The sequence below is a fragment of the Trichechus manatus genome, unplaced genomic scaffold, assembly GCF_000243295.1.
Source record: "Trichechus manatus latirostris isolate Lorelei unplaced genomic scaffold, TriManLat1.0 scaffold00007, whole genome shotgun sequence".
Lineage (NCBI taxonomy): Eukaryota > Metazoa > Chordata > Mammalia > Sirenia > Trichechidae > Trichechus > Trichechus manatus.
The window spans coordinates 24,879,340-24,907,004 of NW_004443943.1; the positions used below are offsets into that span (position 1 = coordinate 24,879,340).

The window sequence follows — 27,665 nt, forward strand, 5'->3', positions numbered from 1 at the left end:
GAAGTGGAGACAGCGAGTGTAGATTACCTTTTTCAAGAAACTTGGGTGTGAAGAGAAGTTGAGAGACGGTATGTCTGGGTGGGATATAAGAAATCTGAGCACGTTTTAGCTGAAGAGAACGAGGAAGGGTTGAGGGAACAAGAGTGAAAGAGCGCAAACATACTACTACCCCCGTCATTTTACTAGACCTTCCCCCCACGTGACCGGGACGTATTCCGCAGGCCCGGCCCTCGCGGAGACTACAATCCCCAGAAGGCCCCGCGGCGCGGGGTGGGGTGGGGCGGGGCAGAGGCCTGGCGCCCGCCCCAGCGGCGGGAGCGGAAGAGCGAGAGCCTCGCGGAGTCGGCGGAAGCGGAGAGCCACGGCGCCCCTGGTAACAATAAGCGTCAACGTCTCCCTCTCTTCCTCCCTCCGCACCCCAACCTGGGGCTCGTCGCCTTCACTTCTCCCTTTACAGCTGGGGTCGACCTTTCCTTTCTCCCTGTATTACTGGTATTTTTCTTCCTCACGTGACGCGCGGGGCGGGCCTGCGCCTGGGGCGGAGGTTACTGGGAAGTTCCCGCCCTTCGACCCCTGCGGCGCCTGTTCCGTGGGGGACCCTCCTGGAACCCTTTTGCTCCCCCGGGAGCAGCGTGCCCACTTTGGAGGCTCGTCCTGAATAGTCCCTGTCAGAGGGACGTTCCTTTCTCGAGTTTCAACAGGTATTGAAGGAGGACCATGACAGACCACCTCAGGGATATGGGGCCTGGGCCGCTGAGGCCACCCCAGGACGGCCCCGGCGCTGCTGCTATTTTGGGGCCTCGAGCCTAGCTAATGAATCCGCTTCGCTGCCCGGAGCCCGGGGCTGTGGGCTCGCAATGAGCAGTCTGTAGGGAGGATATACTTCCTGGTTTCCTTTGGCGGCATTCAGAAAACCTCAAGTCCGACTATCAAAGCCTTCTCTCAGAGTTTTGTAGGGGAGGAGTACACGATCTGGAGTCTGATGTCCTGTGAGGAGTCTCCGGTCGGCCACCTGCCATGTGATCTTTTTGTCCGTTGACTGAATGAAGCCTCAGTTTCCCCATCTGAAAAATGGGAATAGTTTTTGCTCTGCTTGCTTTCCAGCGTTGTTGTGGGACTCAATAGAGGTGATACATGTGATAGAGCTTGGGACTCTGAAGCATGTTAAACAAGGGTATAACCTTACCATCCTCTTCTTGTCTCCAGTCTGTCCGAGTCAGTTGAATTTTAAGACCACGTTCATGTGTTTATGAAGATCAAATGAGTTAAATGGGGCGAAAGTGTCTTTGGAAACTCATATGAGCTGCAGAAGTGTTGTTATGTCAGGTTCTTAGTGAAGAGGTGACATAAGAGCCCTGCCACCTGTAGAATCAGTTTTAAACTTCATTCGTATTTAAACTTCATCCAAATTTGAGCCCGTCTCACACAGTACACACACCTGTCTATCGCCGTTGCTTGTTTGTAACCTTCAGCACCACTCTGCGTTACTCAAATCTCGGAAAGCACTTAAAACCCCTTAAATGTGGTGCTAAGCTAATAATTATCTCCAGCAGTTCTTGTGGAGTTCTCCCTTTTCAGAAACTACTCAAATGTGTTACACCTAGCAGTAGTTCTAACAATCCCACTAACCTTATATGCATACTAGCTGAAATATTGGGATTATTTTCACTTATCCTAGGTATTGGCGTAGTGCTTAAGTGCTACAGCTGCTAACCAAAAAGGTCAGCAGTTCGAATCCACCAGGCGCTCCTTGGAAACTCTGTGGGGCAGTTCTACTGTGTCCTATAGAGTCCTCGGAATTGACTCGATGGCAGTGGGGTTTTTTTTTGGGGGGGGGGGTTAGGTATATGTACTAGGAGTCTATTTCCTCCTAGTTAGAATTCAGAATATAAATAGCCAGTATTCTAGTCTGGTTTCTTTTTCTGGCACTTAAGCTCTGAGACTTTTAAGCAGATGGCTCTGTGTCTTATTTTTCCGCTGATAGAGAATGGGGATTTTGCAATCAAATATTTGTGGGTAATTGGATAATTTTTGCCTGTATTTATTCTGAAATCATTGGCTGAAAAACACTTAAATATGGTTCAAAAAAAAAAGAGGTGAGTGATGCAGTATATTAGTTAAGTGCACAAACCAACAAATCTGAGTTCAAATTCTGGTGCTGCAACTTACTAGCTGTGTGACTTTGGACAAGTTAGTTGACTTCTCTGAGCCTGTTTACTAATTTCTACAATGGAGATAATAGCATTTGCCTCACAAGTTGTCTTCAAGAGTTAAATGTGAATATAAAGTGCTTAGTAATGCTTGTTGCTAGTAAAGTGCTGGTTATTGTTGCTGCTGTTGTTACTGATGACTAAGATGATGATGATTGTGATGATGATAATAATTTTAGGTAGTCTTTCCCTGAGATTCCATTTGTTTGTAAAGTAAGGATAGTTATCCTTAACTCACATACCTTAAAAAATAACAGTGAATAGCCATCTGTAACGCACTTAGAAGTTTGCAGGTTTCGTTTTGTTTTTTAGCAATTGCATTTTATATATAGATTATATTATGCTATTTTTCAGTTTTGGAGGTTCCCAGAATGCTGTTGTGAAAAGGTTGTTGTTGGGATATGCTGTGTTTTTATTTTTCTAGAGATTCCAAATGCTGCTTTGTACCTAGTTTGTTGAAATTGGAGTAGTGCTTCATTCAGAACCTGTAGTAAGAATAGCAGCTCTCTGTCAGCACATTGTAGCTTGTAGCAGAACAGTTATCTTTATGGCTCTGATATTGACTAGGATAGAGTTTTGTTGAGGAAAAGCGTTTTTGTCCATTTTCTCCCCTTTTAAAAAAATAAAGTTATACAATTGGATTTAGCTCTAAAATTTCAACCTAGTGAGTTAGAGTCAGGGAGTGTGGTGACGCTCATTTCTGAAGGTGGAAACTCTTAGTGACTGGTTGCATTGGTGTGTGTGAATCTTCAAGGAATGAAATTTAGAGAAATGAAGGAGGAGAACCTAGTAGAGAGGAATGATTTGTTGGTCAAGGCAAAGTCTTAGGGTTAAGAATCGAAATGTGTATTTTTAATTCCTTCACATGCCATGTTGACTACCAGATGCCTGCAGATTCAGATGTTTAAGAAGGGTTTCTTTGACTCTCTTTTTCAGTGTGGTATCCCCCAGCTATGTTTTATCAGTTTCTTTCTTACCTCCAGTGTACCAATCATCAAGAGAACTATTTTTTCATGGCAGACTTAAATACAAAGCTATAGAAATAGAGAGTCACTTCCTTTAAAATCTGCTTTGTGTGCTTTAAATGTGTTATTTCTTCCTTTATGTTTTAAACACTTTTGTTCCTTGATTGTTTTTTTACTTAAAAGAAGTTTTTGGAAGGTAGACTCATTCTCAGCTATAGCATCTATTTGTGCATGCATAGTGGATGTTCAGTTAGTAATGACTGTATTGAATAGTGCTGAATAGGAACATTTTGTTGATGGTCCTGTAGCACTAAGGCATGCTCTAGAGAGGCCGTAATATATTGTGGAAATATCTCAAGCTTTGGAGTCAGATAAACTGAGGTTTGAATCCAGGTTACTTACTAGTTTTTTGACTTTGGTTCATATAATTATTCTGAGTTCATTTTCTCATCATTTGTACTCACCCTGCATTGCATGGCTGAAAAGATTAGAAACTCTTTGAACTAGGCATGTACTAGCCAGACTTAGGAAAAAATAGGTGTTACTATTTGGAGCCCTGGTGGCGCAGTGGTTAAGAACTACGGCTGCTAACCAAAAGGTCGACAGTTCGAATCCACCAGCTGCCCCTTGGAAATTCTATGGGGCAGTTCTACTCTATCCTATAGGGTCACTATGAGTCAGAATCGATTTTACAGCAACAGGTTTGGTTTTTGAGTTTTCTTTTTATTATTACTATTTAAAAGTTTTCTATTATTTTTCTCATTAGTCATGGATGATTTTGGTGACACATCTATATTCCCCAGTGGTTCAAATGATCAGCGCGTTTCTTTGCTAGCCAAGGTTAAGGTTGTTGACTGTGACCATGGAGCCCTGAAACACAGCAAAGCTAATTGGCCAACATGAAGTTTGAATCTGTGACCCTGTCCTCATTAGCTCCATCAGCTAACTAGCCACAAAAGATCTCACCAGAATGAATGAAAAGACTGGTGTATTTTTGATTCGGCACTCATTAGATAGACACAGCAGAAGTAAATGAACTAGTGCTTAAAATAAAGGTAGAGATCTCTAATTATAAACTTAAATATAAGACTAACCTTTATACTGTGTGTTAATCGGGTGACCTATAGGGTGATCTTTGACAACCACTATCCTGAACTGTAATTTAGACATTTCTTTTTTGTTGTTGAATTGTATTTGTCACAGAGTTTCTACCTGTAGGAGAAGTGAGAAGAAATGGAACTAGGCTGTTCATGTTTTGAAAGAGAGCCCTGCTCTGCTATGCTACCGACTAGGAAATGTGCTCTAAGCTAGTGGGGAAAACATTTAGAGTTCTCCATTGATGAGCCCAGCAGGATGGATGAAGTCTGGATAACTCCTAAGAGCTTATTGAATTACAGAGAAATTCCAGTTGTCAGAGCATTAGACAGAAGAGAAGTTACAGGGTGTTGCTCAGCAGCACTAAGCCTGCATTTAGAGAGAATTTTCTTCCCCCTCCATAAAACGTAGACCAGTTGCTCCCAGACCGCAGTGTCCATCTCACTGTCATGCTAGCTGTCTGTATAGTTTTCCATTCTTCAGATTCACACTTTAGTTTTATTAATAATTGTTCCTCCTGTATCTTTTTTTATGCCAGACAAGTCTGGTTTGGGACTAAGGATAAAAACAAGCAGAGAAGTGCTGGTGAAAACAGCAGTTCTGGTGTCTGGTGCTGTGAGGTTTCCAGATAACACAGTTTAACCTGTTAATGTGGTGGTATGGATATCTGGAACAGGCAAGTGGCTGACAGTTCATGACCACTGTCCTCTCTACATCTCTGATTATCTTTTTTTTCTAACTCTGCCTCTATCTGATTGTCCCTCTCAGTGTTTCTGACTTCCCCTATGTCTGACTGCCCTTCTCAGTGTTTATATTCCCATTTTGGCAATTACACACTGTAACTAATTATTTGTGCACGTTTTTATTTTTTTGTCTCCCTAGATTGTAAACTTCATAGCTACAGACTGCGTGTTACTCATCTTTGTGTCTTTGGCACATAGCAAAGTGTCTTATATATTGTTGGTACCCAGAATATATTTGAGATTGTTAAGTTCTCTAAGTAGAAACTGTCTTATTTAAGCAGATCAGCCCAATTGCACATTGACAGATGGAACCTTTGTTAAAGTTGAGAAGAGCTTGTGTGTATGTGTTTAATGTGAAGCTACTAGGAAAGGGTGCTTTTCTGGTTAGGTTTTGTTGCATAGCAAGCCACTCCAAAACTTAGTGCTGTAAAACAACCGTTTTATTATGCTTGTACGTTCTGTGGGAATTCAGACAGGACACTGTGGAAATGCGTAGGCTGAGCCTTAGCTGGGAAGACTCAAAAACTAGTGGTGATTTGATGGCTAAGAGCTGGAATCTGGAGGCTTTTTCACTCACCTGTGTGGGGGTTGATGTTGACTGTTCCCTTGAGTACCTACAGTACATCTGGTCCCTCTATATAGGCTAATTTGAGCTTGTTCACATCATATTTCCATTTTGGAAAGTGTCTTGCATATATAGTAGGTACTTATACGTTGTTGTTAGGTGCCGTCAAGTCGCTTCCGACTCATAGTTACCCTGTGTACAACAGAACGAAACACTGCCCAGTCCTGCGCCATCCTCACAGTTGTTGTTATACTTGAGCTCATTGTTGCAGCCACTGTGTCAGTCTGTCTCCTTAAGGGTCTTCCTTTTTTTCCGTTGACCCTCTACTTACCAAGCATGATGTCCTTCTCCAGGGACTGGTACTCATATAGACTTATTTTAAAATAAATAGTCTTGATTTGTTTATATGATTGGTAATTCTCTGCTACCACCCCAAATAAATATTTCAAACTCTGTGGTAACCATTTCTCTTAATACATTTAGATTTCCAGTGACCTTTAGGCATGTTGACTTCTCTAGTCTGAGAACCAATGATTTATTAAGTCTTTTAGGTTATGCGGAAGAACTTAGATTTGATCCAATAGGTGATGGTACTTCTGTTGGGAGTCATATGATGAAAACGGTTTAGAAGGGTTGTCCTGGCAGCTTTGCCTGTGGGATAACCTTGTTTAGGGAGTAAGTAGCTAGAGAGTATTTCAGTAGTCCAGTCATGGAGTAATGTGGAAATAGGAAACAATAATAGCTGTTGTGGAGGAAGAACAATAAGATATGACGTTGGATGAGCTGGAAGAGTTAGGAAACCTCAAAGTTTTGAGTCTGACATATCAAGTATGTTGTGGTGTCATTGACAGTGACATTGGGAAAGGATCTCAGATGGGTCTACGGAGAAAGATAATGAATTCACTTTCCAATATGTTAAGTTTTAGTATTGGACAATTTAAGTAGAAGTTTAAAAAATGTGGTGCTTTAAAAACACAGAATTTACTAGTCTAAGTCAGTGCTATCACTTTTAATCTGTTTGAGAGGCCATGCATTTATTCTGGTAAATAAATATTCTTTGGAATTTCTGTTTTGGAACTGTATTCAGAACCAGTTAGAGCCATACAGGAAAACCAGTCTCATTACTTGATGTTCATAGCCTTTGTCCCCAGAAGAGTATTATCTTGCATGATCACCCATCTTATTTATTGTACTTGTTTCTAAGTGATACTTGGCAGTTTCTAAAAATTAATCTGCAAAGGTATAAAGTTTATTACCACGGAGGATATTTAAATGAATATCCTGGTTGCTGAGAACGTTAACAAGTCTTAAGCTGTGATAGCATCTTTGGAATAAAGTGCTAGTGTGCCCTGGTTAAGAGGGTGGGTTCTGGAGAGCCTAGGTTTGAATTCTCTCTTTAGTACTATTAGATATGTATCTTGAGCAAGTTATTTAACTTGTCCGGGTCTCAGTTTCCTCATTTGTAAAATGAGAATAATGATAATACTTCTTCTTTATAGATTGTTGTTAGGATTAGCTCTTAAATTTAGAACAATGCCTGGCAAGTATTAAGAGCTCAGTAAGTACAGGTAGTCCCTGACTTACAATGGGGTTCTTTTCCTATGACTCTGTTGTAAGTCGATTCTGATGTAAGTGGAATACCTCATTTTTTTTTTTTTTTAGTTTTCATTATTATTGACTCTTAGTATCTTATAAATCTAGCAGCATTTTGAACAGTAAGTCGTAAAATTGAACATCTGCAAGTAAACATCTGAGAATGATAGCATCAGCAAATTATGTGCTGCAAAATATTATTAAAGATAAACCAAAACCAAACCTGTTGCCATCGAGTGGATTCCGACTCATAACGACCCTATAGGACAGAGTGGAACTGCCCTGCCCCATAGAGTTTCCAAGGAGCAGGTGGAGGTTTCGAACTGCCAACCTTTTGATTAGCAGCCAAACGCTTAACAACTGCAGCACCAGAGCCCCATTATTAACAATAAGATGTACGAAAAAAACCAGATGGTTGTAAGTGCAGTTCGTTGTAACTTTAATACATCATAAGTTGAGGACTACCTGCATTAACTATTACCACTACAACAACTACTACTGTTGCTACCACCACCACTGTATCTACTTTTGCTTGTTTGTTTTAATTGCTTGTTTGTTTTAAAAACCAGCTATGTTTCTGTATAATTAATTATGCCTCATACAAGTGGAATGATAGACAGAACTCTAAAATTGGAGCTCAGATAAAAGATCAGGCATGGAGATGTGGTTTTCTAGAATGTTTGGGCTAGAGTTTAGTGGGAGAAGAGCAGAAAAAGACTAAGGGTGGAATATTGGGGAATATGCTTACTAAAGGAGTGAGAGGAAGAAAAGGAGCTAGTGAAGGAGCAGAGGGAGTTGTTTAGAGAGAAAGAAAGAAAACAAAGTGTCTTAGTTGTCTAGTGCTGCTATAACAGAAATTCCACAAGTGGATGGCTTTAACAAAGAGAAGTTTATCCTCTCATAGTGTAGTAGGCTACAAGTCCAAATTCAGGGCATCAGCTCCAGGGGAATACTTTCTCTGTTGGCTCTGAAGGAAGGTCCGTGTCATCAATCTTCCTTTGGTCTGGGAGCGTCTCAGTGCAGGAATGTCAGGTCCAAAGGATGCTGTCTCCTCCCAGCACTGCTTTCTTGGTGGTATGAGGTCCCCATGTGTCTCTGCTTGCTTCTCTCTTTTATATCTCAAAAGAGATTGGCTTAAGACACTATCCAATCTTGTATACCTCATCAGTATAACTGCCGCTAATCCATCTTATTAGATCATAGTGATTGATTTTACAACCCATGAGGAAATCACATCAGATTACAAAATGGCGCACAATCATACAATACTGGGAATCATTACCCAGCCAAGCTGACAGATATTTTTGGGGGACACAATTCACAATTCAGTCCATGACACAAGGTATAAATACTGGCATGTTGTTGTTGTTGTTGTTAGGTGCTGTCGCGTCAATTTCAACTCATAGTGAGCCTATATGATAGAGTAAAACTGTCCTGTAGAGTTTCCTAGGCTCTAATCTTTTAGGAGCAGATCGTCAGGTCTTTTCTCCCTTTTGGTTAGCAGCCAACTGTTTAACCATTGCTCCACTGGGGCTCCTTATGTACTGGTATAGAGGCTGTATTAATTAGGATTAAGTTTGGTTGTAAGTAGCAGAAATTCCCAAATAATAGAGGCTTAAACAAGAAAGAAGTTTATTTCTCTCAGTATCAGGAATTCCAGAGGAGGACAGCCTAGGACTGGTATGATTCTCCACCTAGACTTCAATCTTACTGCTCCACTGTGCATGGATTCTGTTCTTTTCCACAGTCACTTTAGGGTCTAAGATAGCTACTGGAGCTCCAGTCATTTCATCCACATTCCAACCAACAGAAACGAGGAAGGGAAGAAGAGCACATTCGTCTCCCTTTAAGGGTACTTTCTGGAAATTTCTATACCACTTGCTCAAATATCATTGGTGAAGCTGTCACATAGCCACACCTTGTTGGGGGAGAGATGGGAAAACTAGACTTTATTTTGAGTGGTCCGTTGCCTGGGAATAAGGAACAGAAGCAGTGGGAGTAATCCTAGTGTAGCTAGATGAAAAATGCATAGTAGATAACAGAGTTAATTGTGTTTAGGATAATATATTTCATTATTTGTGATCTTTGATTGACTTTTCATACCTATGAAACTATGAATGCAAAACTACTTGAATTACATCAGCAGTGCTTTGTTTTTAGGGTATAAATCCCTTCATGAGTCTTTGCTTAATTAGGATTATCAGTGTTATAAGGGAAAAAAATTTATATATATGTATATTTTCCCTCATTCAGCATCAATGTTGGCCAAAACTACTACTTATGGCAACAATGTACTGTAAAATTGAAGGTAAATAACTCTTAGTGTCCTTATTTTGTTGTTTTCAGCCTGTAATTTTACCTAGCCTTCCATACACTCCCCAGTCTGGTTGTTTTTTTGGCCAGTGTTTTTAATCTGTCTCTGTCCTTTTATATTACTACACTGTCACTGCTGTTAATTGTTCTTCCCAAAATAGATAAATGAGCAAATTTAGTTAAATGTGTTATTTTCCCTGTCTCCTGATCATTAATGAATTTGTAAGTAAGGTTAGACCTACATCTTCTTGGTGTTACAATTACTGAATTCTTTCCACTCAATTGGTAATTATTTGCTTATTTTAAAAACTTTCATATTTTGCATGTTTATGCTCTCTCTGTGTTAGAAATATGAAAGTCTTCCCAAAACGGGAGGAGAACTTTTCCCCTAGGACTTTTTGTCACTTTCAGTTGAAAATGTCTTCTTTATACATTTTGAATGAATAACAGTATGATAAAAAGTTTATATAATGCTAGCTGGCTTTCATTTCTTTGAAATAATTTTCTAAATTATTTTTTGTTTTATCAACAGGTACGTAGTTTAAAGTCGACATCATTTAAAAAGTTAAATAGTAAAAAAAGGATTTATAGCAAAATATAGCTGAGTAGTTCTCTTATCTCACACCTTCCCACTTCTCCAGTCCCTTCCCTAAAGCTAATTACTTTCAACTCTTTAAGGGATTTCTTCTGTCATTTACATATCTCCATATGTCTAAATAATGTGCATATAGGCTATCTTTTTTATTTTAAAAACATGTATAACACGCATTTGCCAATTCAGCATTTTTCATGTGTACAATTTAGTGACATCAATAACATTAATCATACTGTGCAACCATCACCAATGTCCACTGCCAAATTTTCCATCACTATAAACACACAATGCTTTCTAAACATTGACTCTCCCCACCCCGCCAGCCCTGGTATCAGTAATAAACTTTGGTCTCTATACATTGTGTATAGGCTATCTTTTGATTCACCGATTTATTCATTGCATATTGGGTTTCTGTTCTGGTAAAGTTTTACTGTTCTTAAACCACCATCTCCACTGCTATTCATCTTCTAGCTATAAAAAAGCTTGCTGGTATTTTTATTGGGATTACATTAAATTCATTAATTTAGGGAAAACTGACATCTTTTAAGATGTTGAGTACTGTTGCGTTTTCTATACGGGGACAAAGAATATCTTTTTTTTAACATTTAAATTTAAAAAAAAAATTTTTGGTGAAAGTATACACAACAAAACATAGACTCGTTCAACAATTTTTACATGTACAGTTCATTGACAGTGGTTACGTATGTCACATTGTGTCACCACTCTCCCTATCTCTGTCCATATTGTTTCACCACTGTTAATTCACTCTCTGACCTTAAAGTTCTCATCTGTTGTTTAGAGTTACTGTTGTCATTTGAGTCTCCAATAGATAATTCTTCAATAGGACGCAAAGCTCAAGACAGACATTATTTATTGAGGTAAATTGTTGTTCAGTTTGAAGATGATTTAATGGGTAGTTTTGGCTCAGGGTTCTAAAGTTGTTTCCAGGCAATAGATTCAGGGGCCCGTCTAGTCTCAGTGTGTCCAGTAAGTCTGGTTTCCAATAAGAATTTGAAGTTCCATTACAGGAACAAGGAATATCTTTTCATTTGTTCAAGTCTACTTTTGAATTGTTCAGGAGTGTTTTAAAGTTTTCTTTATGGACTTCCAGGCAACATGGCACTATAGACAGAAGCACCACACTGCCCTCCACAGCAAGGATCTGAAAAACCAAGCCAAACAGAGAAAACGGCAATCCTGAAACTGTAAGCATCAAATGAAGAGATAAAGAACTCAGCCAAGCACCAAATGGAATAAGAAACTAACAGAGAACAGAGAGTGAGGAGAGATACATGCAGAGGCCCCCTATCAGCCAACGCAGAACGTATCCGCCATCTTGGACTCCTGTCGGAGATCAGTGAACAGGGGGTACGGGAAAGCAGCTTCATGAAACTTCTAGCAGGAGACAGAACAACTGGAACCAGCGATATATGCTTTCCCACCTCCCACCATTCTTCACCCCCACTCAGCCTCCTCTGCTTCCTGTGGCCACAGTCTCTTGGCCCGGCAGCACCGGCTTCACCCGACTGCTGCTTGGATTCCACCCGCCTGCACTGGCCAGCTCCTTGAGTGCTATTTGTTGGCTGCTGGTGTTGTTTTTTCCCACTTCTTTTGATTCCTTCCATACCTCTCACCACCAACCTCTCCTTTCTCTTAAATACCTGGCTCTGTGTGCCATCTTTGCGTCTTCCTGAAAGGCTGTGAAATGCCACTCAAATGGGAAACTGCTTCCCGGCCCGTGCTGCCACGCTGGTGGGATCCCAGGGCTTTTTTGTTTGTTTTGAATTGTTTGTTTTCTTCTTCTTTTCTTGAGTTGGGAGCCCGTTCTAGCCGGGCAGTACTGCACAGCTTGGGACCTACCCCTTCAGTATGTGCAGATGTGCAGAGGGATCCCTGAGGGCGTTTCTTTTTTCTTGTTCTTTTTTTTTCTGGTTTTTCTTGTTCTTTTTTTTTTTTTTTTTAATCTGTTTTATTTTCTCTTTTTTCCCCCTTTTGTCTTTCTTCATTCCTCAGTTTCTTCCCTCTCTATACTTACCTTCTCTTCCTTTCTCCTGAATACCTGGTACTGTGTGATACCTCTACCCTTTCTAGCCAGGCTGTACTTAATGGCCTGGGAGCAACTTCACCAGACCTCACAGCTGCGCCGGTGGGATCCCTTGGGGGCTTTTCTTTTATTTTTTCTTTCTAATTTTTATATATTCATTTTTTTCTTTTTTTCTTTTTTTCTTATTCTCCTTTTTGTTTTTCTCCATTTCTCAGTCTCTCATCTCTCCACTCCAATAGCAAGCTCTCTTAGCACTCTTTTTTGTTTGTATGTTTTTGATTGCTGTTCCTCTCTCCTCTCTCTCTTCTTTCCCATACCCATCTTAGTTCTACACATTACAATCTTCCCCCGTCCATCCTGCCTACCTGCACCATGCACTGAACATCACACCCCCAAGCAGCGCAGGCACAGCCTACCGGAACCTGCCCTGCACTGATTCCCAGCCCGCCCTGTTGGCTGTAGTACATGCCACAAACAACCCATCTCAGCAACTCCTCTTCAGCTAGACCTGCACTGCTGTACCATATCTGAGCAACTGACCCTGCCAATTGGAGAAGGAGGCAAAAAGTATCATGCCCACAGACAAGGAAACAACAAAAAACACATAGCCCGCCTGCTCAGACGTAGCAAAATAAACAAAAAAGCAGGATGAAACAAACAAATCTACAATGAATAAACGAGGAAAATAACTACCGAATGCCCTGAAGACAGCAGACAACATCAAAACATTTACAGAAACAGGACAGGATGCAAATAACCCAAATAAGAAATGAAATGGGGACATTACAACAGACCCAACTGAAATAAAAAGGATCATAACAGAGTATTATGAAAAACTATACTCCAAAAAATTTGAAAACCTAGAGGAAATGGATAAATTTCTAGAAACACACTACCTACCCAAACTATCACAAAGTGATGTTGAAAATCTAAACAGACCCATAACAACAGAAGAGACTGAAAAGGTAATAAAAATAACTCCTTACCAAAAAAAGCCCTGGCCCAGATGGCTTCACCGGAAAATTCTACCAGACATTCAGAGAAGAGCTTATACCAGTACTACTGAAACTATTTCAGAACATATCAGCACAACCTTGATACCAAAACCAGGCAAAGAAGCTACAAAAAAAGAAAATTACAGACCAATATCTCTCATGAATATAGATGCAAAAATTCTCAACAAAATTCTAGCCAGTAGAATTCAACATCATATCAAAAAAATAATAATACACCACGACCAAGTAGGATTCATACCAGGTATGCAAGGATGGTTCACCATTAGAAAATCAGTCAATGTAATCCACCACATAAATAAGAGGAAAGAAAAGAGTCACATGGTCATCTAAATTGATGCAGAAAAGGCATTCAACAAAATCCAACACCCATTCCTGATAAAAACTCTCAATAAAATAAGTATACAAGGGAAATTCCTCAACATATTAAAGGGCATCGATGCAAAACCAACAGTCAACATCATTCTTACTGTAGAGAGGCTGAAAACATTACCCTTGAGAACAGGAACAAGACAAGGATGCCCTTTATCACCACTCCTGTTTAACATTGTCCTGGAAGTTCTAGCTAGAGCAGTAAGGTAAGAAAAAGAAAGACCATCCAAGTTGGTAATGAAGAAGTTAAACTCTCCCTGTTTGCGGATGATATGATACTGTACGTAGAAAACCCAAAAGACTCCTCGAGAAAACTACTGGAACTAATAGAAAGATTCAGCAGAGTAGCAGGGCACAAGATAAACATACAAAAATCAGTTGGATTCCTATACACCAATAAAGAGAACGATGAAAAGGAAGTCAGGAAAACAATACTATTTCTAATAGCTCCTAAAAAAAAAAAAAACTACTTAGGAATAAATCTAATCAGGGATGTAAAAGACCTATACAAAGAAAACTACAAAACACTACTGCAAGAAATCCAAAGGGATCTACATAAATGGAAAAACATACCATGCTCATAGATAGGTAGACTCAACATTGAGAAAATGACAATTCTACCCAAAGCAATTTACAAATACAATGCATTGCTGATCTAGATACCAACAACATTTTTTAAAGAGATGGAAAAAGTAATCATTAACTTTATATGGAAAGGAAGAAGCCCCGGACAAGTAAAGCACTACTGAAGAAGAAGAATAAAGTAGGAGGATTCGCACTACCTGACCTCAGAACTCACTATACAGCTACAGTAGTCAAAACAGCCTGGTACTGGTACAACGACAGATACATTGACCAATGGAACAGAATTGAGAACCTAGATGTAAATCCATCCACCTGCAGTCACCTGATCTTCAACAAGGGCCCAAAGTCCATCAAGTGGGGAAAAGACAGCTTTTTAACAAATGGTGCTGGCAAAACTGGATGTCCATCTGTGAAAAAAATGAAACAGGACCCATACCTCACACCATATACAAAAACTAATTCAAAATGGGTTGAAGACCTAAATATAAAACCAAAAACTATAAAGTTCTTAGAAGAAAATATAGGATTAGCGCTAGAGGCGCCAAATACACAGCATTAACAGGATACAAACCGTAACCAACAACACACAAACTCCAGAAGATAAGCTAGACAACTGGGATCTTCTAAAAATCAAACACTTATTTATGCTCATCAAAAGACTTCACCAAAAGAATAAAAAGTGAACCTACAGACTGGGAATAAGATTTTGGACATTACAAGTCAGACAAAGGTCTAATCTCTAAAATCTATAAGAAAATCCAACACCTCTACCACAAAAAGACAAATAATCCAATTAAAAAATGGGCAAAGGAAATGAACAGACACTTTACCAAAGAAGATATTCAGGCGGCCAACAGGCACATGAGGAAATGCTGCCATCACTAGCCATTAGAGAAGTGCACATTAAAACCACAATGAGATACCATCTCACCCTGGCATTACTGGCACGAATCGAAAACACTGGAAATAATAAATGTTGGAGAGGCTCTGGGGAGACTGGAACTCTTATGCACTGCTGATGGGAATGCAAAATGATACAACCATTTTGGAAAATAATATGGCGCTTCCTTAGAAAGCCAGAAATAGACACACTGTACAATCCAGCAATCCCACTCCTAGGAATATATGCCAGAGAAATAAGAGCCGTCACATGAATAGACACATGCATACCCACGTACATTGCAGCATTGTTCACAGTAGCAAAAAGATGGAAACAACCTAGATGCTCATCAACAGATGAATGGATAAACTATGGTACATACACACAACGGCGTATTATGCAACGATAAAGAATGATGATTCTGTGAACCATCTTATAAGGGATGAAACTGGAGGACATTATGCTGAGTGAAATAAGTCAATCACAAAAGGACAAATATTGTATGAGACCTCTATTGTAAAAACTCAAGAAAAAGTTTACACACAAAAAGAAACAATCTTTGTTGGTTACGAGCGAAGGGAGAGGTGGAGGGGGGATACTAAATAGACAATAGATAAGTGGTAACTTTGGTGAAGGGTAAGACAGTACACGATACTGGGGAAGCCAGCACAACTTGTACAAGGAAGGGTCATGGAAGTTCCATAGACACATCCAAACTCCCTGAGGGACTGAATTGCTGGGTGGAGGGCTGTGGGGACCATGGTCTCGGGGAACGTCTAGCTCAATTGGCATAGCACAGTTTATAAAGAAAATGTTCTACATTCTACCTTGCTGAGTAGCTTCTGAGGTCTTAAAAGCCTGTGAGCCAGCATCTAAGATACTCCACTGGTCTCACCCCTTCAGCAGCAAGGGAGCATGAAGAAAACAAGACACAAGGAAAAGATTAGTCAAAAGGACTAATGGACCAAAACTACCATGGCCTCCATCAGACTGAGTCCAGTACAACTAGATGGTGCTTGGCTACCACCACTGACTCCTCTGACCGTGATCAAAACAGAGGGTCCTGGACAGAGCTGGAGAAAAATGTAGAACAAAATTCTAACTCACAAAAAAGACCAGACTTACTGGCCCGACAGAGACTGGAGAAACCCCTGGACACCCTTTTAGCTCAGTAATGAAGTCACTCCCAAGGTTCACTATTCAACTGAAGATTAGACAGTCCCATAAAACAGAACGAGACTAATGGGGCCCAACAGTCCAGGGACAAGGACTAGAAGGCAGGAGGGGACAGGAAAGCTGGTAATAGGGAACCAAAGGTTGAGAAGGGACAATGTTGACATGTCATGGGGTTGTTAACCATTGTCATAAAACAATATGTGTACTAACTTTAATGAGAGACTATTCTGTAAACCTTCTAAAGTACAATAAAAAAAAGGTTTTCTTTATATTGGTTTTGGACATTTTTTGTTAAATTCTCCATTTTTAAAAACTGGATAATATGTCTTGTGGCTCTTTATATCAGTACGTACAGAGCTACATCATTCTTTTTAATGACTGCATAGTTTTTCATAGTATGGATGATGTACATCATTTATTTAACCTGGTTTATATAGGGAGCCCTGGTGGCACAGTGGTTGAGAGCTCAGCTGCTAACCCAAGGGTCAGCAGTTTGAATCCACCAGCTGCTACTTGAAAACTCTATGGGACAGTTCTGCTCTGTCCTATAGGGTCACTATGAGTCAGAATTGACTCAACAGCAACAGGTTTGGTTTTTGGTTTTGGTCTGTATAGATGGACATTAAAGTTGTTCATAATTTTTTCACTATTATAAGCAGTTCTAGAATAAGTATCCTTGTACAAGTCCAGTTATTTCCTTATGATAGATTCTTAGAAGGCTTGATCAAAGTCCTATTGTTATATAAAAGTTTTTGAAATACAATATAAAAATGTTTTCTTTATTAATAAAATATACACTTCCATCAACATGTTTAAGAGTACTGTTCCATCTCCTTTCACCAAAATAAGATCTTATTGCTGTTTTTCAGTCTTTGCTGGTTTGATAGGCAAAATAGGACATCTTTATTTTGCTTTTCTTTGCTAATTGATGAGCTGTATTTTTCTAGCCAGCCAGTCAGCCAGCCAGCATATATGTACCTACTGAGCATTCACTATGTGCTGTACACTGTCCTATGTTTTAGAACTGTAGTAATGAGTAGAAGTTGAACATCTTTGTGTTTTTGATCATTTGTATTATTTTATTTCTTATCTCTTTTTCTGATCTGGTGGTTAGTAGGTGTTTCTTTCCCCCTAAACTAGTCCTAAAAGAACTGAGAATGAGGGAAGATGGCATTTTTTAATTCTGTTTTGTCTGTGAGCTTCTAAAAAATATTTGTATATGTGTTTATTTTCATTGCATATTTTATGGTAAATCACTATGTTAAAATCTTAGTACTTACAAAGCAAGGTGATGAAAGTTAAGTGCCTAGAATCTGTAGGTGTCAAAGAAATGATTGTTTTTATAAAAATTAGTTTTATTATTATTTTCCAGGTGAAACTGCTGTCCATCAGAAAGGACTTTTGTACAGTTTGCCTTCAGACAAACTGCATGCTTTAGAGTTTATCATTCAAGAAATAAGTATCAGTGATTTGGTAAGTCAGTTGCCTGTACTTCCACATATTTTATAGAAAAAATTTTATTTACTCCAAATTTTGTTTGCTTATATTTTATTATTTCAGTGTCATTTTATTTTGTAACTCTCATGTAAAACAAGTTTGAAAGTGGCAATTTCCTGAAAGACTTAGGGTCTTTTGAAGATTTTCTTACTTCTGTTCATTGCCTTGATTTTGGTGTTTGTTGTAGAGAGGAGAAAGGGCTGGTTAAATATTGGAGTTAGTTTTTCAAAGTTGGGTGACTAGCTTTGCTCTGTTAGTCACTTTCCAGTGTAAGAACTTAGAGTTAACATCCTTCTTCTCAAGCTTTGGCTCCATATAGCTCATATAGGGAGCAGCAAAGATGCAGTGTCATTGCAGGGATTTGATTTAACGATTCAGGAAGAATAGATGGCCAGGTAAATCCTCAGGAAAGTGTAATAATGCAGAATGAATAATGCTATCAGAGAACTTAGAAATGAAAAAAAAATTAGAAATATAGTAGAAACTGATTTCAGTTTTTTTATATTACCATATAGGTGTTTATTTTTAATTAAAAAAAATTTTTTTTCCCCAATAAAATACTTGAAGGGTTGGTCTGACATGCTGTTTTGTGGGAAGTTTTTCTTACCCACATCCTCTGAGGATCTTTTCAGTCTATTCTAGCTTCTGACTCTAATGTGTAGCCAGTGGCAACTAGGAAGCTGATGTGCAGGGTGAAAGCTTTAGTGGTAACCGGCAGATTGGTCATAGCAACTATCAGAAGATAACTGTCCTCGTGTGCCGTGGAAGCACGTGGCAAAAATTGAATGGAAACTATAATGAAATGATAGTAGTGATTTATAGAATTTTCTAGACATAGTGAGATATAAATGTTGATGTTAATAGCTGAATTTAGACTATGTGTTCTCAAATAGAATCCAAGGATGAGGAGCCATAAGAAATGAATATCCTTTAATGTTTTTTAGTAGTCTCTTTGCTCTTCTTAGTATCAGAAAAGCTAGGTGTGGCATGCATGGCTAGTGTGAATAAACTAAAACCAAACCCATTGCCGTCAAGTCGATTCCGACTCATAACGACCCTATAGGACAGCGTAGAACTGCCCCATAGGGTATCCAAGGCTGTGGTCTTTAGGGAAGCAGAGTGCCACATCTTTCTCCCATAGAGCGGCTGGTGAGTTCGAACCACCAACCTTTTGGTTATCAGCCGAGTGCTTAACCACTGAGCTACAAGGGCTCCTTCTAGTGTGAATACCAAAAAAACCAAACCCGTTGCCTTCAAGTCAGTTCTGACTCATAGGGACCCTATAGGACAGGGTAGAACTGCCCCATAGAGTTTCCAAGGAGCACCTGGTGGATTCAAACTGCTGACTGTTTGGTTAGCAGCCATAGCTCTTAACCACTATGCCACCAGGGTTTCCTCTACTGTGAACAGAGGCATGGAATTTCATTGTGCATGACTCTGAAAGTGCCCAGATCTCAGAGCAAACCAAAGTGAGTTTAATCTTGGTTATTTAAAATCTCCTTGTAGCTGTCTTATTAGGAGTTTTTTTTTTTTTTTTTTTTAGAAGAAACTAATTTGCAACTGGCTATAAAGAGTGACATTGTGTCTGGGAAAATGCTGTACTAACACACTGCACTGTCCCACAAGAGTACTTCTCAAGTCCCCAAACACAGTGCTGACAATCTGTGGCAGCCTGTGGATTGTTGGACAACAGTTTGGGAAGATGGACAGCAGAGTGAGGTGGATGTGTGTAAGTTGTAGAGGAGATGGGGAGGGGAAGAAATGAGAAAAGATCAGTTCTTAGGTTCTGTGGGCGATTCGAATGGAAGCTATATTAGTTACCTTGCTGTGCTCATAATGTGACTGTGAAACGGATATTGTGTGTATGTGTATTTTGGTGGGGTGTTATTGTTTTATTCTGTCATCAAGACTATAAGGTTAGATGTTCTATTGATGAGAGTATGGATTGGATAGAATTAAACGTTTTGAAGAGACTATAGAAATATCACTTCATGCAGGAAATGAGACTAAAAAGATCAAGGTGATAGGGATGGGGTTTATCTTTTCCAGGAATTATTGCAATGGTAATGAGGCCGGTTATCTGCATCCAAAATGACTGGGCCTTTATCTCAGACAGATTTCTCTATTATACACAAACACACATATACCACCAGCTAGGCACTTGTATTGTTTCAGAAATACATGATCAACTATAGCAGTCTTTGTCAGATATCAAGGCGTGAATTTCTGGATATTATTTGGATCATGGAGTAGAACTTGATGTGAGGCAAGTTATGCTTCAGTTCTTCCCCTGATTATAAAAATGATTATAAAAAATAAATATTTGATTGCTCCTCCTGGGTATAATGTCTAATTCTGAATATGGAATTAGATTTGAAGCACATTGTTTTAGAGCATATCCCTCATGTTGATTGTGTTTCTGGTCTTAGGTTAAATATGCTACTACTTGGGCATTGAACCACTAGATTAAGTAACCATTGGATTAAGAGTTGCCAGTTTTAAGACTTGCTATTTTGTCTTCTCTACACTGATGTTACATATTAAAAAAAAAAAAGATGCCAAGGATAAATGGAAGGGCAGATGGAGCAAGTAAGGGAAGGTAAGGAGACCTAGAGACACTGTAATAGTATCACTTCTCAGGAATTGTCTGTAGGGTCTAGACTTGACTGTCTACTGCATAGGATGTGTGTGCCTAAAACTAGTGTTGAAGGCTCTCCAGGCTGAATACAGTCCTTTGGGCGGAGTCTTTCACTACTTACTGACATTAAACCTTTGACTCTAGCTAGACTATTTCTACACTATCTCCAAAACATTCTTTGAATTATTTGCCTCTTGAGGCTATTCCCTTTACTTGAAATGTTTTCCCTCTGTTCCAATACCAGCTTCTAAAGGCCTAATTCCAGTTCCACCTACTTTATGATGTCTTCCTTAACCATTCCAGGCCCGTAGTGATATCTCTCTCCTCTAGGTTTCTATCACTTACTGCTTTTCTCTTTATCTCTTACTTGGCAATTATATACTACCCTAAAGCAACAGTTGTTTTAATTTCTTATCTTCCCAATTAGGTAGAGACAATTTAAGGGAGACACTACATTTTTATTCATGTGTTTTAAGCCATATTGTTACTTGTAGTCATACTTTATAATCTCCACTGCTCCTAGCATAGATCTCAGTACAATATAAGCACTTAATATTTGTTTGACAGCGAGAAAATGCCATTATCTGTTTTGTTAGCTTTTACTGGTCTTCAGCATTTACATCTCTTTTTGTATCATGAGAATAATAGATCAGAATGCAGTTTAAGTACCTGAGCCATCTTTGTTCCAGTAGATTATTTTTTTTTGAAAGCCTTCTGTAGCACTCTGTGCAGACTTTCTGATCCTTAAGGGAATGTTGCTCCAAAGATATTACTCTGTTCTAATCATTTGTTATTCTTGAAATGCTAATTAGTAAACTTTCAACCTGCATATAAGATAAACTCTTATTTATTAATTATCTAAGTTTTCTTTGCCTGGTTTGAAAAGAAATTTGCTTCTTTTGGTTCCTTGATTTCTCACCAGCCACATCTGGCCTTCATACTTACTGGCATAGCTACAGGGAGAGAGGAGATAGTTGTACTCTATCTCTAGCATAGGTCCGACATCTCTAGCATAGGTCCGACCCATTTTATAGCTATTCTCTTTTGTTGGTATTGCACTTGTGTTTTTTAACTATTTTCTGCTAGATAGATGGGGAAACTATTTTACCTCATCACAGTTTTTAGAAGGAATATGTACTTTCTAGATTAAGTCTAGTGGCCTCTGCTTTCAAAATTTACTCAGTGGTTTATTAGCTTCAGCCTGTGAATCCTAAAGGGGGGAAAGAGTAAGTTTAATGCATACCAAGTTTGCGGTACAGCTCCAACACCTGATCCATTTGAGCTCCTTGATTGTCAGTTTAACCTGGAATAGAGCCAGAAGAGGAACTAATTTTAGATAACTAGGAGAAACACAGACCACTTATGTGTTTGCTGAGGGAAAGAAGATTTAGAAGGGAATCCTTCTTCCCTCTCCCCTACTCATTAGTTCTGTTTGCAGAGTGGGAAGCAGACTTTTCTCTCTACCTTTTTATTACATGTTATATTGCTATTGTTCAGTTACATTAAAGCTTTGATCTGACTGCTTTTGAGGTGGTCAATAATAGGTGCTTACATTAAACTTTGAGCAGTTAAGTTGGTGAGCCTTGGGGTTACCATGTTAGTGGAGTGTGAAAGAGACTAAGCTGTGGGGTGTTCTCAGCCTATAAAGCGTGAAATCAGTTGGTGCCGATGCATGGCAGCTATAGCCAGTGGAGTGTAAAATAAGTTGGGGGCATGAATTGTGTTGTGTTGAGAGAAAAATCTTTTCATGTCATAATTTGTTTGTTTATGTATGTGGGGACTGCCAAGATCCTACTGGAATCATGTATCCTGTATCTTTTATTGTCTTGATACTCAGATTTTTTTTGTGTGAAATGTTTCTTCCTGTTGTATAAACTATATTCTCTGTCCAAATGCATGCAGAGAGACAAACCCTATAAATGTCTGAGGAAGACTAATATTAAAATACTCTATTATGTTCTTTTTAAGACTGCATCTGAAAATACCATCTGCAGTTGTTATTTTCTGTACAAGTGTCTTCTGTTTTTTAGAGTCAGATTTGAAAGTGTACTCTGTATTTGGCTTTGAAGCCTCCTCCAGTCTAAGAACTGTGTTGTTATCACTTTCGCTGGTCGTTGTTCCCATGTTCATGCGTGTCTCTTGAGAAGAGGAAGTATGTAGAGAAGGGTAACGTTTTCATATAGTTGGGGATGTTGGTAGGAAGCGTAGAGATTATTCATATGGGGAATAGAAGGGAGGGAGTTCCTCTCCTGACACCTGGTGAGATTCTTCACCATATGGCTTTGAGGGTGAGGCAAGGTGAATGAGGAAGTTTCAGAGACAATAGTGAATTATGATTGTCTGCACTTTTAAATCGGGAAGGTTATTGGAAATAGGCATGCCATGAAAGCGTTTAAGTTCTTTCATTCTTATCCTAGTTGGTTTTCTCTTTACTGCGGCAGTCTTTGAGCTCTCTCTGGTTGCTTTGCATCTACACAGATTCTAAGTAATTTGTGAATATTTATGAAATTAATACATTATTGTGAGAAATACTATCCTGCTGACTATGAGACAGTCGAGTGTAGTAGTTAAATGCAGGGAGTTTGGAATCCTAACCAACACTTAGAAGCTGTGTGATCTTGTGTAACTTAAGCCTCAGATTTCTCATCTGTAAAACTGAGATAATAATAGCTATCTAATAGTATTACAGTTGGGATCAAATGAGATCATATACATAAAACACTTAGTATAGTCCCTGTCACATAGTAAGCACTCATTAAATGGTAGCTTGTTATTTTTCCTCTTTCTCTCCCTCTACTACTACTGTTGGTTCTACTCTAGCACTACTTCACTTTTGCTTATAGGGTCTAAACCTAATGAAAGAGAAAACATAATTAGACATGGTTCACAGCAGCAGATTTTGAAAAATGTGTCATTGTTCTTTTAGGCATGGCTTAGTAGATCTGTCTTAACCAAACAGAAACTCTATAATGAGACCTTCTTTTATGAAAGGAAAGAATCTTTGTGTTAGTTTAAGATAGCCTTGCAAATGAGTATAAAAAAATTGATTAGCCTAAAACATTTGGTTAATGCAAATAAAACAGCCTTTCCATGAAATTAGAGAGTATATAGAAATATGAGTTCAAAAAATTGTCATTCCTTATTACTCACCTAACACAAGCTATTTTTCTCTGACTAAGGTTCTGTTTTGGAATTCTTTGGAGAAATGTTTTTTATGGTGCTAAGAATAGTCATGGTGGACTGTAGTGGAGTTCTTATCCAGTGTATGAGGCACATTTTTGTGGGAATGGAGTAGAAAAGAGTGATCCTGATCCTTGATACTACTGGAGATGAGCATTAATGTGGATAATATATTTGATTTTGATGTGCATTATATGATTATTTTTGCAGCACAGTTAACTTTCTGATTAAACTTTGCCCAGCTATTATATCTTTAGCATATATTGGGTAGAAAACTGAATAAGGCAGCTGTAATGGTGATAAAACTACTATTGTAGTTTGGTTGATTGGAGATCTGGGCTCTGGTCTCAGTTCCCACTCCAGTAGCTGTAAATCTTAGATAAATTTCTCAACAGGTTTCCTCGTCTTTAAGATGAGGTTATACAACATGATTTTTGATTGTCCTTTTCAGCTATGAAATTAGAAGATCTATTTAGAGGTAGCTTGGAAATCAGAAAATTCAGTAGTGACACACTTCGGCCACCAGAGGGTGAAGTTCAATCAGTCCGCTTATGCTCTGTATTTGACCAGAGTGTGGCGTCCTTGAAAATGAAGAGAGCACATGGCTGCTCTATCCATTTAATCTAAGTTGTATCGCCTCTTGCTCTTCTGATTCTACCTGTGTTAAATGTATTTCTGCTTTATTCTTTTCAGCCTTGTGGATAGGACTAGGACAAACACATAAGGAAGGAAGAAGAGAAGACTAGAGATTGCTAGTTGTCAGGGATTTATCTTTTGTTCTCTAAGATAGTGGCTCTCAGATGAGCCATGGACAGCTTAATGAGAAGCACAATAGTATGGATGACCAAATTTAATTATTTTTGCCCTCTCTTCTCCAAAAAAACCTACACAGGCGCACACACAAACAACACTCAACCATCGTTTTCCCAGTTATTCTTTTGTGCTGATGAGTGGATTCCAACTCTGAAATCCCAAGGAGCAAAAGGAAGTATCTGAGAAATATAGTGGAACAAGCATAGCACTTGGCAATTGAAATCTAGTTCCAGGCTTGCTTTGCCACTTAATATCTTTGTAACCATGGACATTACAACCTCTGTTGCTTGGTTTCCTTTTCTGAAAAATTAGGACATTGGATTCTGACCTATACAATCTCTTTCAGTAATATAATTCTAAGATTCTGTAGAAATTCTTTAATATTTATGTGAAGGGCAGTACTCCTCTTAATAAGACACCATAATAAAGTAGTATTTCTTTTAAAAAAAAACCACGATTTATTTTTTGCTAGAAACAGCTATAGATGTTGTTAAAGCATAAATATTAATTCCTAGTAAGCAGCTAACTTGCAAACTCCCAGTTCTTACAGTTTGATAAACCAGAAACCAAACCCGTTGCCGTCTAGTTGATTCCAACTCATAGCGACCCTGTAGGACAGAGTAGAACTGCCCTGTAGGGTTTCCGAGGAGCAGCTGGTGGATTTGAACTGCCGACCTGTTGGTTAGCAGCCAAGCTCTTAACCAGTGCACCACCAGGGCTCTTACAATTTGATAGTCGCTTCTAAAAGTATGTTTCTCTAGGCCAGGCTTCTCTTCTGGCATGAGTGATAGAGATGGTGTTCTTCTTTTTGCTTTGTATAATCGCCCACAAATCATATTTTGGGATTATAAATACTATTGATTTTTTTTTTTCTATTTAGTTCTCTCTACCTCTTGCTTAACTGTTCTATAATTTTCCTTCTCTCCTGACTTCCAAATACGTAAGATGATCTTTGATTTAAATGTAGTTTAGCGTAAGTGAAGAAAAATCTATGGTTGCTATGCCTAGTCTTATTTTAAGTTTTGTAAGACAATAGGATTTTCTCTGTTCTGTGTACATGTTAATAAATGGACTGTGAAAATAGAGGTAGGTGGGTATTGCCATTTTCTTTTTGAGTTAACGTCTGAACTCTTCTGCTTAGAGCAGCTTGAACCTTTTATAGTTCTGTTCTTCTATTGACTCTGTCAACGATCATTCTCCTTAAAGGAAACTACCGTAACAGCAAGAAGACCTACATTTGTCACTGTACCGAGACATTACAAACACAAACACATTCTCTGTGTGCGTAGACCCAAGGTGGCAGCAAGAACTAGCAGCCAGGCCAAGCTGATTTGGGGGATAGTTAGTAGTGAAGCATCAGAGAAGTCTTTTGGGGATAAGTTAGCATAGAAAAAGGGTGCTCATGGGTTCTGGGAATCCATATCACAAGGTTGTAGTCCAAGCCACACCAGTGGGAATAACTTTGATACAGAGTCCAGTTATATAAGTCTGAGTTGATGTCTGAGAGCTCAGATAACATGGAAGGAACAAAGAAGGCGTGAAGTCTGAGTAGACAGACAAACTGAGATGAGTGTCTAGAGGTGACAGAACAAATGGATGCAGAAGTTGCTTGTGAAATCAGGCAGGCATTAGTACTCAAGATCTGATATGTACACAAGAGAATAGAAGCCAGCCAGGCAGACTGGATAGAAAGAGCATTTTAGGATTATGCACAAAAGACAGAATTTTAATCAGTCCTGGTTTTAATCACTATCCTTGGTGTTGGTAGACAAGGTCTACTTGGTATATCCAAAACTCCACAGTGTTTGAGCTGAGTGATTATATCGCTGAGAAACTCTAGGTGGTTTGCATGATTCTAATAGCTTCACACTCCACTGGATATACATTTTCACAGACCTGCTCACTACTACTACTGAGTTCATTTCACAGACCTGGCTAGTAAAAAACTTGGCAGGCAAGCTAGCTTTTCAAGTGCTGCTAGGAATGGAGCCCAGTTGTTCCCTTTGGACGTTGAGCTGTTGGAATTCATTGGGTTAGCAGCTAGAAAGAAGGAAACTATAACGTTTTCGGGATAGTTCATGACAGCAAAGCAGAGGTGTTAGGATTTCTGTTCTAGAGGCTTACACTGCAAGTAACTTAACCTGATTGTGTGTCTTAATATTCCTGGGCTTCTGACTGCTGAAATATGGCTTGGATCAATGGTGGTTTGGAGAAAGTAGAAAGAGGGCTATCCATCATTCAGAGGCTCCATAGAAGCAGGCTGATAATGCTGCTTTCACCAAGCAGCCATCTGTCCATCCGTCCATCAGTAGGATGGAATGAGATTTAGCGGAACAGGCAGCTGTGACTCTGAGACACTTTCTGACCAACAATTGGAGCCCTGACCTGAGTCTGACCACAAAGCACAGCACTGGGGTTTGGCGGGATGTGGCAGCAAGTACAGTCTCCTTCCCATCACTGCCAGCCTAGAGTGTATTCAGTTTGAGGCAGTAGCACAGCCTTACTTCCCATACTAAATAAGACTAAATTTGGGATGACTAGTAAACAGCAGTTCTCTTTCAGCTCCAGAATGTTTTGCAAGTTGAGCAAACCCTTTGATGGAGAATTTTTTGTTTGACTTGGGGAAGAAATAGAATTAAGAACTGATTTCATTTTGCTGGAATCCTACCACACAGTTTAGCCTTTAACCCATATCTTATATTGGCAGAACGCTTTGTAAATGCTAATGAATCTGGAAGGTTAAATTAAATTCAAAGATAATTCAGTGATTTATTTTATACAAATTCTTTTTTCTCCTCCTAAATTCAAAATTTTTATCAAGGCTGTTAAATATCATAAAATGACTTTTCATTCTCTTTTTCTCTCTACTCTATAGTAGTAGTGCTAGTGTGAAAGGAAGGAAAATGGGGGAAAGATTGGAAGCAAGAAGCTGGCTGATCCCTGAAATGGTTTATCAGCCTCTCAGTAATTGAATATTAACTGTATCTTCCTGGTTGCTCTGCTTTTCCAGCACACTGAGCCTTCTGAGAGTGCCTGTTGGTGAGGATAGCTCTTTGTGCTGATGTTGCCTAGTGTGGTACCTCCCCTAGCCATGGCCAGCTTCCTTGACTGTTTTCTTACTAGTGGCCACTTCAGACCTCAGCAGCTCCTGCTCTTTGTTCTGAAGCCTTGGTTTCCACTTCAGATTGGGGGAGGGGTTGAGGAAGCCTAATGTACCGGAGATGGCTCGGAAATGAGAGCCTTGGATGAATTCCTGGGCCTATTGATCCACCAGCAGTTTATGCATCCTGACATTCATAATCTCAGTAGGCTGCTGATGTTCCTGATTAATGGGCCCAGGGGCTGTCCATCCGTCACTTCACATTAATTACTGAAGAGGTGTTTTTCC

At 39.2% G+C, this 27,665-nt stretch overlaps 1 protein-coding gene across 6 annotated transcripts in view; it reads left to right on the top strand.

Annotated features, from left to right (window-relative positions):
- The first annotated feature begins 342 nt into the window (after positions 1 to 342).
- The window catches only part of R3HCC1L (R3H domain and coiled-coil containing 1 like), an 88,414-nt gene continuing 61,091 nt past the window's right edge, over positions 343 to 27,665 (top strand). Inside the window, exons 1-2 of one of the 6 annotated variants that reach the window (XM_023740633.1) lie at positions 343 to 373; positions 17,522 to 17,622. The gene's annotated coding sequence lies outside the window, so the exon portion shown is untranslated. Of the gene's footprint in view, positions 374 to 9,444; positions 9,480 to 11,430; positions 11,448 to 16,725; positions 17,623 to 27,665 lie in introns of those variants that run through there. The other 5 variants (XM_023740626.1, XM_023740607.1, XM_023740637.1 and 2 more) reach the window with 5 other exon arrangements.